Genomic DNA, 17025 nt, shown 5'->3' with positions numbered 1-17025 from the left:
TACGGTTGCAAACAGAGTTGAAAATGTATTCTCTCTACACACTTATCATATTCTATGTCTCAATTATTATCTATGTCTCTCATATTCTTCACTCAATTATTTCAGAGTTTAATTGCCATCTTTAACATACTAAAAACTGATTCCAAAGAGTTTATTATTCAAATGAATTAGTGTACCAGCACTCTGAGGTTTAAGTTGTAAACGGGTGATATATGAAACAAGATGCCCTTTACAGTGCATCATGTCTTAACTAAGCATGGCTTAGGAAAGGTAGAAGTCATGTCACACAAACAAAGAATATTCACTGAAAACTCTTTTTCTCTATCATTATGAACAATTTTAATTCCTGTTTCTCCAGAATAAGTGTAAGAAATTTTTGTTCCTTTGCTCCTTTGTAAAGTGCTGCCAGTCATTGATTTTCTTTTCTTCATGACTATCTTTTCCATCAACACAAATTTCCTACACATAACAACTTCTATTTTCTTTTTGGTGCTACCTACTTCCTTTTTTATATCTAAATATATATTGTCGCTTTTATTTAATTTCTTCCCCAGACTGGGATTTTGCTCACAGTTATCATCTTTCTTTGTAATAAAAATGTTAAGGGTCCTACTTCTATTCACATTTATGTTTACTTTCCAACGAATTTAACTAGTGATTTTCTTTACTTTTAAAAATCAGCTCTTTGAAATACTAGCACTGTGCAGGCCTCTCTTTTCGCTGTTTTTTCGTCCTTGGGCAAGAACTAATCTAATATCTCTTTTACTTTATTCCTTAAAGAGTGAGCATGACAGTACATGGTTAGTAGACCAAACCAAAGTTAAATAATGAAATGTGATTTGACTAGAGTCCTAACTCAAATAACCTAGAGTTATAAAACCAAGGACATTTCGAGATACATTTTGAAAACCAGGTAGAAAGAATCTAACCCCTGTGCAATTAATTTTTTTGTGTGTTGGAAAAAAAAAAATAGTGACTCTGACAACAGAAAACACAATCTGGAACATTCCTTTCAATCTCTACCTCTGATTGCTAACGATAACTTCTATATTTTATATAACAGTGTGCTTCAGTTTTCTCTTCCATTTTATCCATTCAAATGCACACATGCAAACACAGTGTGAACCTCCAGCAACTGGTATGAGAGTTTGCAGAAGCCATATTAGCTCCCTGTTAAAGACGCACGGAGAAGAGGACACTGCCATACTATATTTTTTCCCCCTTTGTGGGTCACCTTGGTTCAGACAGATTGGCTGGATTGTTTGCAGTCACAAACATATTAAGTTAATTTAGGAAATCTTATCTAGAGGTGACATGGGTCAATAACAAACTGCAGCTGCTGCAGTCGTCTCAGTAAGAGAAAGAAGCCTCTGTTCCTGAAGTATGTTTCTTAAATCCAATTCCTCCTAAAGCTATGACCTAAGTTATGGAGCTTTTAAATTGCATCTTGTTTAGGGCTGTAGTTACAAGCGCTGTCTGTAAGTACAGACCCATGCAGTGGCCATGGTGGTAGGAGTACCAGTATGTATTCATCTCAGGATTCTTTGAACACTGCAGAAAATTTTTTGAATATTCTTTAACAGTTGGGAGTAAACACGAACACTGAAGATGATGTGGGGAGAAGAAAAATTGTCATTCAGGAGAGAATGATGTTTATTTAGTCCAGGACTGATAAAATGAATTTTCTTATTACTGAAAATGCTTGCCCTCTAATAGCACCTTACTGAATGTCCCTGACAGCAGAAAGGTCAGGTTATAAGATGTGACTAACACTACTGTCAAAAACCTCATATATTTCAATGCCATTTTTATTGTGCCTTCTGTTTGGCACATATTCCACGAGAGCAACATGATTTTTCATCTGTTTTAAAAAGTAGGTAATTGATAGCACTTGTTTAGAGGCACAATCCTTTCATTAAAAGCATTCTCTGCTAGAAGGATCATGCCTCTGTTTTCCTTCATTTTTTCTGGGTTCTTTTAGGGGGGGGAGGTTTTTGGGTTTTGGTTTTTTTTGTGGCAAGCTCCTTAGGGACACCATACTAGTGACAAAGAAAGATTTCCCAAACAAGGTAATGTACAGAAGCCTGTGGGTAAGTCAAATACTTCTCCCCTATTCATTCTGCTTCTGAGACATTATATGTATTGCTTATTGCCTTGACAGGCATCTTGTCTAAAAGTACCCTGAAGACAGTACATCAGCAAATATCAGGTCATGTGGGCAGCTCCTTTGATATGCTAACTGAAGAGAGTTACTTCATAATGGTAGTGTCACCATGATTGATATAAAGGTATCTTCTATGTGAAGGCAAGTACTTAGAAGACGCCTATAGGAATGTACTGCAGATAAATCACATCCTTACTTCAAGCCATTTTTATTGAAGAACAACAAGACTAGAGAACAATTTGCTGCAGTGTCCAACTAGATAAGAGGTGGTTTTGGTGAGATCTGCATTCAATTACAGAAGACCTAAAAGTGAGAAACAAAGAGCAACTTTTCTATCTTGGAGAAGTACATGAAGACTTTTGCGCCTAGACATGCTACAAAGAGTAATGGATGTATTCTTATTCCAAACAAGCCAGAAAGAGAAACATGATATTCCTGGATCCAGCCTGAAGAACAAAGTTTAATTTGCAAACAGCCTTGCTTACACACACAAGCATAATCTTTGTAAGTCAAAGTTTATTTTTCTCTCTAGGAGAAGTAAATTAACTTTTGTTATCTATTCTTTTTTGTTCTATTTAAGGAGGAAGGAACACTAGTGGGAGAGGATTCTAAGCTGAAAAATATCCTCCCTCCTACTTCCACCTTAGCAAAAATTCCTTACTCAGATGTGTGTATTTTTCATGCATAACATGTTTCTCTTCATTGTTTGTTCTGTTGATATCTATTACCTGCAGCAATGCGTGTGCAGAGTATGATGGGTAGAAATTATTATAACATTCTGTAACAACGATGCTTACAAACATTATGATTATCTATTATAATCCACTGAAATTCTCACTGCAATATAATAATTTCTTGAACCGCTGTTATAATAAAATGGCAATTGACAACAATTCAACCCTTACTGACTTAATTTCCCAACTTGCTTTCCCCACTGCTTACTGCCTTTTGATGGCTGCAGATATCCAAACGCTTTTCTTGGAAAGACAAGAAGGTGGGGGAATGTGGCAAAAAGAATTGCAATTCACATCTATGATACTCCTATTATTTTGGAAGTCGCACTATTCTAGTATTTTGACAACAGAATTTTAAACTGAAAGGATTGTTCTGCCCTGAGGAGACCTTGTTGACATTGCTACAATAAAGTGGTTCTAACTATAATCTTGTTAGCATCAAGATAGGCACTAAATATGAACTGTTGTTTCTCTAAAACCCAATATGTTCAGTTACCCAGTAGTAATAACAATAAAAAAAGTTTTCCTAATTGAAAAAATTGTAAATTCAGTTTTACACTTTTCCTAAATTAGTAAATATTTCACCTTGTATACTTAACTGTTTTTCTTGGAACATATGTTTAAGAATTGCAGAAGTGGCCAGTATGTAAAGGAAATCCAGGAGACTAGACTTCTTTCTGAAACTGAACAAGAGCAATCATCTTCTATATTTTTATTTTATTTTTTTTTTGAGCTAGGAAACCAACCATCCATTGACTTGGTCTTGCTTTATCGAGATAGACTTGCATTTCAGCCTAATCTGTTTCAGACTCAGACCTTTTGGTCAATCAGTTTAGAGAACTGCAATGTGCGAGTTCAGGCTGAGGGGGAAGACGGGGAAGGGGAAGGGGAAGGGGAAGGGGAAGGGGAAGGGGAAGGGGAAGGGGAAGGGGGAGGGGAAGGGGAAGGGGAAGGAGAAGGGGAAGGGGAAGGGGAAGGGGAAGGAGAAAGGAGAGGAGGGGAGAGGAGGGAAGGGAAGGGGAAGGGAGAGGAGGGGAGGCAAGATGAAGGAGAGAGAAGGGGAAGGGCAAGGAGAAACAGTGGGAAAAGCTTGTAATTCAGACACAGAATGTCTGTGAGACTGGAGTTGTGGCCATAAAACTATCAAGCAAAGTAGGAAGACAGAACTCAAGCCCATATCACGCAGTGCTTACCAGACTCAGGAGCAGGATTCACCTGAGCAAAATCCAAGGACACACCAGAATCAAAGTACATTGCATATTTGGCAGCGGCTGAGAGAGGTTTCCAGGCATATAGTAAAGGAGGTCTGCTTTGAAAAAGGGAAGGGAGTCTACCAGTGTTCAGATAAGATCATGAAGAGCAAATTCAGGTATTTCCGTTCACTTTCTTATAGCTTGTTTTGGATCTATCTTGGGGCTATCCCGACAATCTGGAGTCAGTTCTAGAATGAAGCCTCAAAGCCAAAATAGATCATTGTAACGTACAAAATTTCTGAATAGGTTTAAAGTCTTCTGTAATTAATCCTAATGATGACTGGAGGGAGCTGTTAATGACTGTGAAATGGATCCCAGGTTTCCCAGACTCCCTTGTTAATGTGCGAAAGTGGAAAATACTACAGGAATGGAAGTGGCTGTTAATTACACAATGCCAGCTTTCACAACTGAACTAGCGTTTAACTCTTCTCATTCACTCTAAACTTCATATGTTATGATACCTTGCTGGGAAATATAAAATACTTTGGATTCATTTTTTGGATCATCTTTTCTGAAAGTGGTCCTGCAATTGAAGATGTATTACAGGAGTCTACAAGTGAAAAATAAGTTAAAATCTTTTACCTCATGAACTTTATAATATTACAAGAATGTGACTGTTGAAATTAAATATTATGCAATATAGAAACAAATAGAAACTTCTGGAAATGAAAAAAATTTGTGTGTTTAGTTTTGTCTAAGTCTTAGTTATTAAAAGTGAAAATCAGATTCTGTAAAAATAAAGCTGAAAACAGAAATGCAAAAAGCTGCATTCCTCATTAAGATTAAAAAAACCCTCTCCACTCATAAATGTGGAAGCCACATCCTTGTGGCCATTTATCTTTTCTTGAAAGCAGCAGTTTATCAGCTCTGCTTTGCTCTCTGCTTTTTTTTTTTTTTTTTTTTTTTTATTCTATGCAACAAGTCAACTTCCCTAAGGTATTTGGCCAGCTAGTGAAAAAAATAACTTTTGTTCTGCTATTTCATAGAATTTTATCTTTAAGTAAGCATTTTTGCATATCAACTTTATGCTGTTCTTATCCTGCATTGTTCATTTCTGGTAATTTTATTTTGCTGTTACAGCAGACAACACTGAAAAATCTTAAAAGTTCATTCTGGAAGAGTTTGTGAGAGCAGTTCTATATGGCTTTCATCAAAGTGGCTGTCCTTCAGCCCCGCTCAGTTACATTTCGATTAAACAAACTTACACTGTAGAAACAAACCTGAAACTATGCCTTAACATTATTATTTCACAAAAAATCATTGACAAAAAATGCTGATCAATAAAAATATCAGTTGGCCTAAGCCTATCTAGATTTTCTTGCCTAAACTTGGATTCAAACTGCAAAGATTTACGAACAGCGTCTATGTTTTATTTCAAAAAGCTTTAGTTCTACATAGTGTAGATACTAAAGAAAAATTTTCCAATACTGTGGAACATGATTCACTTACAAAATAGGAATCCTCAGAGAGGGGACACCAGAGAGACAGAAAAGTATAAAATGTCCCAGACATACTGTATCTGCATATTTTAGCCCAGACTAAATCTGTTGCTGCCATTTCAAAAGGACCAATTATAATTTTTTGAAACGTCTCAAAAGAATTCAATTACCTTTGAGTGGCAGGACCATTTTAGTATGATGCTGCTACTGAAATTAGCTTTCCTAGATAAGACAATGGACTGACAGAATCTGATTATTGATGGAGGATAAAAATGGAGTGATTAGCAGAGTCCCTGGGAAGGTACGCCCCAAGATCTGAAGCAGAAAAAGATCCTGGTCAGAATTTATTTGAAACTGTGCTTTTCTATGTCTTTCAAACAATGTTTTGAGGAATTATTTCAGCTGAAAACCAGAATTCCAGAATGACTTTTTTTTTTTAATTGTATTGAATTATTGTCATTTCTAAGGCAGTTTAATTGAAGTTGTTAAATGTAGATATACATCATGCATTTGTCTTCTGTAGACTGGACTACACAGTGAAAGTTTAATTAATCAGCTAATTGTTGACCATCATCATACCACTTTCACAACATTCTTCTCCTTCTATCCACCTTTACCTAGAAACTTTGAAGGTTTGGAAATGTTGGACCTATTGACCTTGATGAATGTCCCTCAGTTCAAAGTCACGGCTAACCTGGTCTACAGTTCATTCCATGGTGATTTTCTTAGGAATAGTTTAGAAAAAATAGAAAGAATAGTTTAGAAAAGAGTTAGGAATATTCAGAAAAATGCTCGGAAATCTAGAAGAGGGTACAAGATATAGTCAATATAGAAAGAAATCTTCCTTCTAAGACTTCCTCTTCTAGTGACTGAAACCTTTGAACTGTATAGATTTAACATACATCATATGCATGATAAAAACATTTAGAATATTTATCACTGTTTCTCTCTGTGTTGTGTTTTCAGACAAAAAGATACTACCTTAGTAGTATTTTTATTAACATATTATCAATAGTAAAAAAAAAAAGAAGTTAAAAATAAAGATAGATATGTTTCTGAGAAGAAGAACTCGGATACAAAAGCCATGGTAAAACAGTGCCAGAAGTTAGTGAATATGGAAAATTTTTACCATCCACCATTCTCACCACAGAAATATTCAGGCATAACCACATCATGCAGAACTGAAAAACAAAGATATCTAAGCCATTAGAGGCTATTCCTTCTGTCTTTTAAATGAATTTATCTTTTTCCTTTTTTTACATTGTTATGTGAATTTCTGGGTTTCTTTGTGTGCATATTTTTTGTCTAAGACTCTCCCAGTACTTTTTGCTGTATCACAAGGTTCTTGTCTCAGCTTCTCTGTTATTTAATACTTATATAATGTATTGTGCCATTCAGAAAGATCATTCAGTTTTTTTATGACTTTTATGCATAAGATAAAACACTCTGGATAGCACTTTTTCCCAGTTCAGAGCACTGCTCTCTTCCGTCTCTGCCTAGTTTATTGATAACTGGATATGGAGAGCTGGCAGAATCTCAGTCTGGCTGAAACTGAAATAGTACAAATGAATAGTTCAAAATGTAAACTCATGACTGAAAATATGTTTTTTTAATCTCATTTTCTGATAAATAACTGAAGAAATACTTAGAAATTTGAAAGAACACACATGTAATATCATTCGATTTTACTTCTACTTTGGAGAAAAAAAAATTAAGAAGATAAAGCTTGCAGATTTCCCACAAGATGGTTTTGCAGTAATGGTATTTTAAATATTTAGAATGACAGGACTTAAATAAGTGTTGGATAGAACAGAATTTTATTGGTGTGAAAATGTGATCATTCTCACGAAGCAGAAATAAAAAAAAAAAAAGCAGGAGTTTTTTTCATGTAAAACATTTAAAAAAAAGTTTCAGAATGATGGATGGTAATTTCTGCAGTGACTGGAGGTGCAGTGAGCCATAAAATATTTGTGTAAATTTACTGGATGTGAAGTTAATTGTATGTGTTTGCCTCTTTGCCACAAAGTGTTATTGAAATATCACCATAAGTTAATTTACTCTCAGCTCTGAAGAAGTTAAAAAGATGCATCATTTGGTAACAAACATTGAGTGAAATAACATTTTAAAAATCTTTAGAATTTTGAAACTATTTCTGTCTGATGGACACAAAATTATCTCTTATTTACCTTTTTCTATTGTTTCTTGTAATCTTTCTTTTAGTGTAAAGAAATAATTAATTAATAAGAGAAGTGAGAAGCGTGGACCTGGAGCGGATTAAATTAAAAATCTTTCAGATTATTTTTCAGTTTTGCTTTGAAATGAAAATTAGCTTTACCTTGGATTTCCTTTTCTCTTTTCCCAGTTTGAATACTAAGAAGGGATATCTCTTTCATTGTACTTCAGCCTATATGTGAATCCCTCTCCCCTTCTCTTCTACAGCAGAATGGGACAATGAGATTGAAAATGCAATTAATAATCCAATCAGTGGGAAGTTCTCTCCCTTCCCTCATCTGTTTCCTCCCTTGTGTTTATTTCTATAACTCTGTTGAATGTCTCAGCTGGAGGAGGAGACATTGCAATTAGGAAAGTATCTGGCTGGACACGGCAATCGTCAGCCTGCCTGCCTTTCCAGCAGCCAAAATCCTCTCCTTCTGCATGCACTATAGAGAAGTGAATTGTTCCAGATTTAGTCAAGAATTGTAAGTGGTTAAGCAGATCTGTTTGGGAGCCAAAAGGAAATACCAGAATATTGCTATTATTTTTAACCAGTGACAGCATTGAGTTACCACTTATATTTAACAAAAAATAGTGAGGTATTCTCACATGCACAAAGGTTAAAATAGTTGCTGTCTCAGTGTCTAGTACATTAATATCCTTTCTATCAGGAGGTGAATAGTTAGCTGGCATGACAGAGATAAGTCAGAAATACAAGACCACCAACCCAAAAAAGCCTGTGAAAAAGCTGAAAATCATGGAAGACAGAGGTGGCGTTTGGTCAGAAGGCAGGTTTCTGAGAAAATAAAAGGTGATATTATGACACAAATGTTGTGGTCATTCATAAATTTGCTGCAACCTGGAGGCCTATCAGCCACTAGATATTTGCACATATCTTGGTTCTGAAAAGCTCCAGTTAAGCTGTCGGGATTCACATCCTTACTCAACTGAAAGATTTCATCTGTGGCCACAACAGTCTACTCTCCTTTCCTGTTTGTGACAGAAAGGGCCCTAAAATCTGGTTATCAACTAATGCTTTGATCTAAGCAAACTGTAAGTGCCTTTATGAGCACAAGCCCTAGCTAAGATGACCTACCTGGAGAGTTCAGCTTCCAGCATAAGGGCAGGCAAAGAGAAACAGTAGATACTCAACTGGGAACAGAGATGTTACTTAGGGAACAAAGAATGCTTGCACAGGTCACTGAATCTTATTCCCTCTCAGATTTTGAGGGCATTAGGTTAAGAAAGTAATCAGAAATACTTGACCCACCATGGTTATGTGATGTATAGATACAGTAGAAAATTACTTGGTGTAGCCACAGAGCTTTCAGCGTTTTCTCATCCTAAACTCCATGATGCCATTTTCCTCTGGTTACCAGGTTTCTGCTTTGTACCAATGTGCAGAATTGTAGTAACTGGAGAGGGATAGCACACCAATTTTGTGAAAACTTTTGCTTAATGTTGTATTTTAGCCCGTCTTTCTGATTTCAGAAAGTCCAAACCTATCAACAAAACATTAATATGGCAGGTTTTCTTGGTTAACAGAGTGACATGCTCAAGCACTGAGGTTACCTCCCTGTTCAAAGAATTGTAGTCAAAATCACTTTCGTTTGAACACCAAATCCAGGAGACTCTATATTCCAGTTTAAACATTTATAGCATTTCAATAATTTCTAACATTATTAAACTAATAAATGTTTTAGTAGCTTGAAATATCTCCAGACATAAAATCCAATGCTAGATCCATATATTACAAACAACAACAACAAAGAAGCTGACAAGTAATGAGTTAAATAGTAATTTCCTCTCATCTTCCCACTGCAGTCATAAACCAATCAGACTTTTTTCCTTGTGTTATATGATACCACCAACCCAAAGTCCCCCAGTGAAATTATTTTCTTGTAAATCATTGCAGTCTATCAATTATGCTCAAGAAATATGATTTTTCTTAAATGGGTAATATAAAGTAAAAAAAAAATAAGCACTGCTTTCCATCTCCTGATATCTGCAGGAACCCCTGGGCTGATCTAAGGCTCACGGCTTCTAAATATCAAATGATTTTGAAAAGGTAATGAGTATTTAGTGTAAAAGAATATGAAAAAGTAATCAGAGAAAAAAAAAAGAGGGAATAAACCAGACAGATATAACAGGAACCTTCTCTTTCTTTAACCACATACACAAATGTTTTACCATTAATTAAAGCTTACTTATGTTTAGGAGTAATTACTAAATAAATAGATAAAGATACTTTGTCTCATTGAATGTTAGAATGTAAGTGTTCCTGTTCCTAATCGGAAATGTCCAAATTAAGTATGGAAAGAAATGTATCGATCAATTCAATCTGGCAAGCAAACCTACAGTCATTACTACAACAATCTATTTTCCTTATGGGTGTACTTTAGGGAAATGAAAATACATTCCTGTCCTGGTCACTTGAAATAGGAAAATTAGTATATTTGATCTTTTGATTTAATTTTTTTTTATTTGATCAACTCAGGAAACATTGGAAACGGAGACACTGGAACGAAGGAATAATGAAAGTCAATAAGTTGACTTCAATAAACTTTTGCTGCAAGTAGCAGTCATTTCTACACATCTTGGTCAGCTAGACTCATAGAACTACTATGTAGCTGTGCCAGAACCTCCTTTGGGTTTCTTGTTTAGGCTTGAATAGTAGAATACTGAGAAGTAGCAGATTATACTTCTTGCTCTCTGAAGAAATTTTTGTGAGATTTTTCTCTCGCAGCATAACTCTCTCCAGAATGAAAAGTCTGTCATTCTCATATCCATGTATAAAATCTGCATTTTCCTTGATTTGATTGATACATGTAGCTATACTTATTAAACGCTAAGGACAGCTTCTTTAGCTGGGAATGTGAAGTGGCTGTTGCCATTTCAGAAAAGCTTCATGACTGTAAACAATATGTTTTCTTGTGCAATGACACATATACAGGACCTCATAAAAAGATTTAATATTCTTTCAAGATTTGATAAGAATTATTGGAAGGTGACAGTTCTCCTATCTCCTTTTGATACTTTATTAAATTCATGAGAGATATTATTGTTTCCTTGATAACCTGTGTTCATATTTGTTCCAAAGTTTAATTTCCTAATAATTTTTGAGAACTTGAAGAAAAGTCTGAACAACAAGAATTGTTTTCTTTCCTTTGATTGTTTGTCACCTATAGTTTTATCTTGCTTGGAGCTACACTTTGACAATTTTGCTGCTGCATGCAGGTGTCTTTTCCCATACTGTAAGGTTATTAAAATCCTACTTTAAAAAAGAGATAGTCTTTCTGGAGGTATTATGTAGAGAAAGATCCACTAAAGCAAAAAATCTCCAGCTATTGAGCTGGAATGTAGTGCTCTTTCTGAAGATATAGCTCTTCTACCTGGACTGGGTGGGAGGAGATTCACTGAAGACCTGTCTCACCCATCTCTATGAAATCCTTTTCCCCAGACATCACAGAAAGTGATTTCCCAAAAGGTTAGACCATAACGAGAAAGGCTTCTGCTTCATCTCTTGCATCTCCTTCATCTTTTGTGTGCACTGTGCAGTGCATTAGAATATGATTAATAATCCAATTCCAAATTGGATTCAGAGTTGCTTCTGTTCAAAATTAGTCCAAATAACTTTGTGCTCTTGCTTACCTTGCCAGTCCATTCACTGAACAGAGCTTCCTCCATAGAGTACTAAATATTCTGCACTGCAGAATGGTAATAATAATCTGTTAATTTGTTCAGCTTCAGCTGCACAATGACAATATTTTCTGTTCTTTAATTTGTTTATCAAAACTGACTTGAGTGACTATGAGAGGTGTAAATATGCCACAGGTCTTGCAGAAAACTACAAATGCTTGTTGCATTCCATTTTAAATTTTTAGGATTTTCAGATATTTCACTCAGACTTTATTGGTATTTCACAATTTTGGAAACTGAGCATTGTGGTTCTCTCAAGAAAGGTTTTAAATTTTTTGTTTATCAAAGCATGAAGAAATGCTTATAGATTTCTAATACTAAATAGTAAAAAATTAAAATTAATACTTGCAAATTATCTAAGGAACATCATACTTGTCGAACTGTGCTTTTTTATGGTAAGAGTGAGATTAATTTAGCCTATGAGACAATAATGTTCATACTACTAAAAAAACTGAAAATCATTGAGAAACACACCGCTTCACTTCTGACTGAAGAATATGGACATTGCTTTTCAAGCTTAATAGAATTTAAAATACATTGACTAAGATTTTCTAGGAGTCTGCCTAGTGAATGTTCATTCTTTTTGATTGTCGAACATCTCACAACCTCATAAATTATTAGCAAGGTGCCTGGAGGTGCGGTTAAAGAGGGCAAACTTGTGTTATGAATGCATGTTTCTTAACACTCCACTAATGAATTGTTTTCCCTGTAGGGTACAGGACACTACTTCAGTCTAACGAATGGAAAGCATTAAACTTCAAATGCGTTTTTACTAAGAATAATACTACCATTTTACTAAAAATTGTGAAGAATAACAAAGCTGAGGAATGGGTCTGGTCCCGTGTTTCTCTATATGCCTGAGTAACTCCCTCCTTGAAAATGAAATAAAATACAAACACTTCCACCTGTAAATGTAAAGGGAGGTGTGGTCAGTTTTATTCTTTATCTGGAAACATTGACACTTCAGTAATATCTGTTGCTGTGATGCTGAGGTCCTCTGATGGTTGATTTCATTTTCATGCTACTGTAGTGGCTGCTGGTAGTTTAAAGAGGGCCTCCTGGAAAAGGAAGAGACCTAAAAGATCATCTAATTCCAACCTCCCTGCCATGGGCAGGAACACCTCCCAGTAGATCAGGCTGCCCAAGGCCCCATCCAGCCTAGGCTTGAACAGTCCCAGGGATGGGCCATCCACAGCTTCCCTGGGCAACCTGCTCCAGAATTCCTTTCAGTTAGTGGGTTGTTCTAAGAATGAATTTCCCATAGCTGTATCACAGAGTTAAGACCAGCATTTAGTCTCATACACCCAAATGAAAAGCAGTATCATTGATAAATGCCTGCTGCTATGATATAGCATTCAGAATTACTTCAAATACATAGGTTTCCACCGACATTTTAGTGGCTCAGATATTTATGTCCCAATTTGGTCTTATTCAAGAACTTTTGTCCTCACCAAGTGACTAACTATTCTTTTTGATTTGGGAACTCTTCACGTCTGTTTCATTAATGCTTTGAAGAAGTCAGTCCCTTAGAATTCACATCTTTATTGAAGTTAGTCAAGGTATTAAGTTCTGAACAATATTCTTGCTTAGTACTGTGACACGTGGTGAATTGCTACATATATGCAGATACATGTCACATTCTTACAAAAATATCTCCAGATTGCTGACCCATTTTCCCCATCTCTTTCACAGACAGAAATATTATGAAGAGAATTGAACATGTTCAAACTTTTTGCTTTTTTTCCCCCTTGTATTCCTCCAGCAATAAACCTGAGTTTCAAGCTCCTCTTGTTTTGTTTAGCACTTTTTCCTACACAGTTTAGTTTCAGATCTTCCATTTGGTTGAATTTCCATTCATAATGTCTTTTCTTATAAAACTCTTTCTGACAAACAATTTGATGCAGAACTGTATTGCTACTAGGCAAAACTTGGATACTGGTGTAAAGCAGAATGACTTTACATTTATTATTGAAAGTATAGGGTGTGGCTAAAAAAGTTGCTAAGCAAAGCATGCACACCACCATAGAATATGCTTAGCTGGGTCTTAGAGGCATAAGTCTTGGGGAGCAGACTTACTAACGGACGCAGAGTCAGGAAAAGGTATTCAGGAATATGGCTGGTATAAAGAGTGCAGAAGATGGAAAGGAGAAAAGAACAGTTGTCATGGTATATGTAGAATTCATTCCTCATTAGCTAGTTAATAAGACAGTTTATTCTGTTTATGTAAAGCCATTTTTTTTTCCTGCTTATACGTCAGAAAGACTCTGATTCATTCTAATAATTCCATGAACCTAAAATAGGAGTGCGTAATAAGTCATTGTTGTGTGTGATAGCTCACTGTCTAGTCAACAGGGTATGCTCTAACTCTCTGCATGTAACAGGAACTGAATGTTTCTGCATCAGTCTCCAATTATGTATTTATTAGAATTTGGAGATTGTTGAAATTTCTGTCCCTTGTTTATTAATTTGAAGGACTAAACCCCAGCCAAAATTCTTCGTAAATGTCTTACATCTTCACGAAAAAAATGGAACACAGAAAGGATAGAAATTAAGGGAAAAAAAGGCATGATGTAAACTTACAATATTGTTTCTGAAAATTTTCTAAGTATGATGTTTAATTACAAGATATTATTGTCAGATAGAGCAAGGTAATAGCTCTTCTTGTGCAAGAGGTTTCCCACTGCAGACTCTCCTTCTTCCTTCCTCACACTACAAATATTCAGAGAATTTTGTCCCTAACAAGCATCATTTGATTTACCCTGCAGATACTGCTCACACTGGATCTACCTCCAATGTGGAATACCGTATGATACAGAGATAACTGAGCTAGCCAAGACCCTAGCAAATACTATGCAGCAATTTTTAGCTCACTCCAGACACACTTCGCTTTTCTATACTGACTTTAGACAAACTTAAGTAAGTTTCTTTTCACTAACATCATTACATTGAATTCAAACTCTGATGGCAACATCTGCATGCATCTGAGTGGATTTACTATTTCAGATTTTGACTAGTTTAAGAATTTGTGTAATAATCTGCTTCAGTGTTGCTTTCAGTGTATGATCTATGGCTACAAGAAGCAGCAAATCAATTTTGTGGATAACTTGTTTTCAGGCATCTGAGGAGAAGTGAGATTCCATTAACTCCATCAATCAGCTCCTGAATTGTTTTCCCCTTAGGAATGGTGGAGTAACTTGGTGTCCTGATAGATGCTTACGGCCAACACAGAAATAAACAGAAAGGAAAACCCAGAACAAAACATTTTTGCAGTCACCATTATTATAGGAAAAATTACTCATTAAGTGATTCACATCTAGATTTAAAGAGTAGTGTATCCGTGCATGTATCTACATATATTTATCTGTCTTTCAAAGAAATCAAAGCAGGGGAAAAGTTTTTTTTCTCATATTTCTATAGAGATCTGGGGTAATGTTGGGAAGTACCTCAGATCAATTAGACTTAGTAATGCAGGATTTTTCAGGGTCCATCCTGTGCCCTTCCAGTTCACTCATTCAAGTGCACAATACAACACAAAGCCTATGCATCGCTCGTTTCCTATTTAACTCTTGGAAGTTACATGTACCATAAATTTCTTACTAAAATTGCTGACTTCTAAATAAAAATAGAAGTGAAAGTTCAGTGCATAACAGTTTAAGATGCTGACTTTTTCTCAGATAAGTACATAATAAGACCTCAGGATCTAAACAGAGCCTATTTTTCTTCTTCTCCTTTATTGTTCTCTGGGAGAATAGGGAGAAACTATTCATAAGCTTTTCACAATCTACTTCATCACAGGTGGCTGTCATTGCATGGAGAGAGAAAAGGGGCAGAAACAAGAATGATTCAGATGTCTGGGAAACATAGTCTATTATTAATGAAAAAGATACTTTTATTTCTGCTTTTCAGTGTGATTACAAAATTACCTTACAGGAGTGGAAAAAGTGGTATCTAGAGGAAGTCTCAACTTCTACTCAAATCAAGAAATAATGAAAGTGAGTGAAAGTAAAGAAGCATTTCTGCACCATTTTCTTTATTAAGATTGTATCTTATACATAACGAGGTGTCTCAAGGCAGAAATAGTAGCAATAAGAATAAATATTTCTAATTAGCAAAGATTATAGTAATTATCTCAGCAAACTGGAGGGATCTAGACATGCTGTCGAGTTTCCTTCAACTGAATTACATATGAAATGTCTGAATTATATTTCCACTTGCATGATTTTCTTGAATTTGCTGATTAATCAAGATTAAATTAAATAGATTTTGCATTTACAAATGCATATATATATATAGTAAATGTGTATTTATTTTTCAGTGTAATGTGTATATAAATTGAAAATACCAATAATATGCAAAAAATGATATTGTTGTGCTACACTGACAAGGCAGACACAATAATTTTTCCTTTAAAACATAGTACAAAGTTCCATACTGTAGCTCCACAAAAGGGTAACCTCCAGATTTTATACTGAGGCAACTTTCTTACCTCTTTTATTATCAAAGAAGCAGAGGAGAATATAAAGTTAAAACATTGGAATGATCAATGATTCATCAATTACTACAGAGCTCAAGGTTTTATGAATTGTATCATTTGACTTACATTCCAAGCAAAACATAATAATTGATAAATCAAGCTATTTACGTGTGGTTAACACATCACAGGAGATTTTGCTAGAGATATCAGTGATGGCTTGTTAGGAAGGTGGAAATTAATTTCTTCTTTTTTATAATAACCAGTCACCTATTTTACGTTACTTGTTTCCAGCTTATCTCAGCTTTCTTGTGGACTCCCTTTTTACTTCTTTACTTCTTCAATCACGATATTAATTTCTTCCCGCTTCAACACAGTCTTAGAATATGGTGTTCGTGCTTCAATATAACATTTTTTTCCCTTTTCTAGTACCATCTGCTGCCTCCTTGCTTTTCTTTGTTCCTGTTGAGAATCCCACATAGTTTAGTGCTGTACAACAAGTCTTTTACCACATATGTTACTCACTCTGACAAATCTACTACTGCTCTGCGTTATGTAGAGAAAGGGGTAGCAGCAATTGGGATCTAAGCTTAAAACAAAAGGCTAGGAGACATAATTCATTTTATAAAACTGAAGAAACAATATAGTTTGGAAAAAATATTAATAACAAGGGAAATCCTGCACAGCAAAGAGATCAATGTACTCTACAGGTGTTAAATGTATAGATATTCAAATACAAGAGTGAAGTTTTTTATTTGATGGGCTTATTGAAGAGGCGTGTTGCAAACAATTGCTTAATATGTCTGTGAACTGGTAAATTGCAGACAGTGTAAAACACAATCTGCAAACTAAGGAAATTAGTATACAATGGAGTTAATTTCTGTGACTGTAATCACAAGTGGACAAAAACACTGTAAAAACTTCTACCACTGAGATTATTCCATGTTAGTTCTGTGTTAAATCCTACTTCTTCAATTCCCTGTCTTTATGTTCCTTCTCTTATACTTTCCTATTCTTTTATTTCCCTCTACCTCTTTTTTACATGTATATC

The 17025-nt window shown here is 35.3% G+C and overlaps 1 long non-coding RNA gene across 2 annotated transcripts in view; it reads left to right on the top strand.

Moving 5' to 3' along the window:
- Positions 1-4167: 4167 nt before the first annotated feature.
- LOC128852061 (uncharacterized) overlaps positions 4168-17025 on the top strand; it is a 57324-nt gene continuing 44466 nt past the window's right edge. Inside the window, exon 1 of one of the 2 annotated variants that reach the window (XR_008449672.1) lies at positions 4168-4267. This is a non-coding gene — a long non-coding RNA (uncharacterized LOC128852061). The remainder of the gene's footprint in view (positions 4268-17025) is intronic. The other variant, XR_008449671.1, reaches the window with a different exon arrangement.

This window comes from Cuculus canorus, chromosome 4, assembly GCF_017976375.1.
Source record: "Cuculus canorus isolate bCucCan1 chromosome 4, bCucCan1.pri, whole genome shotgun sequence".
Taxonomy (NCBI): Eukaryota; Metazoa; Chordata; class Aves; order Cuculiformes; family Cuculidae; genus Cuculus; species Cuculus canorus.
This window is presented reverse-complemented; position numbering and strand designations above follow the sequence as displayed.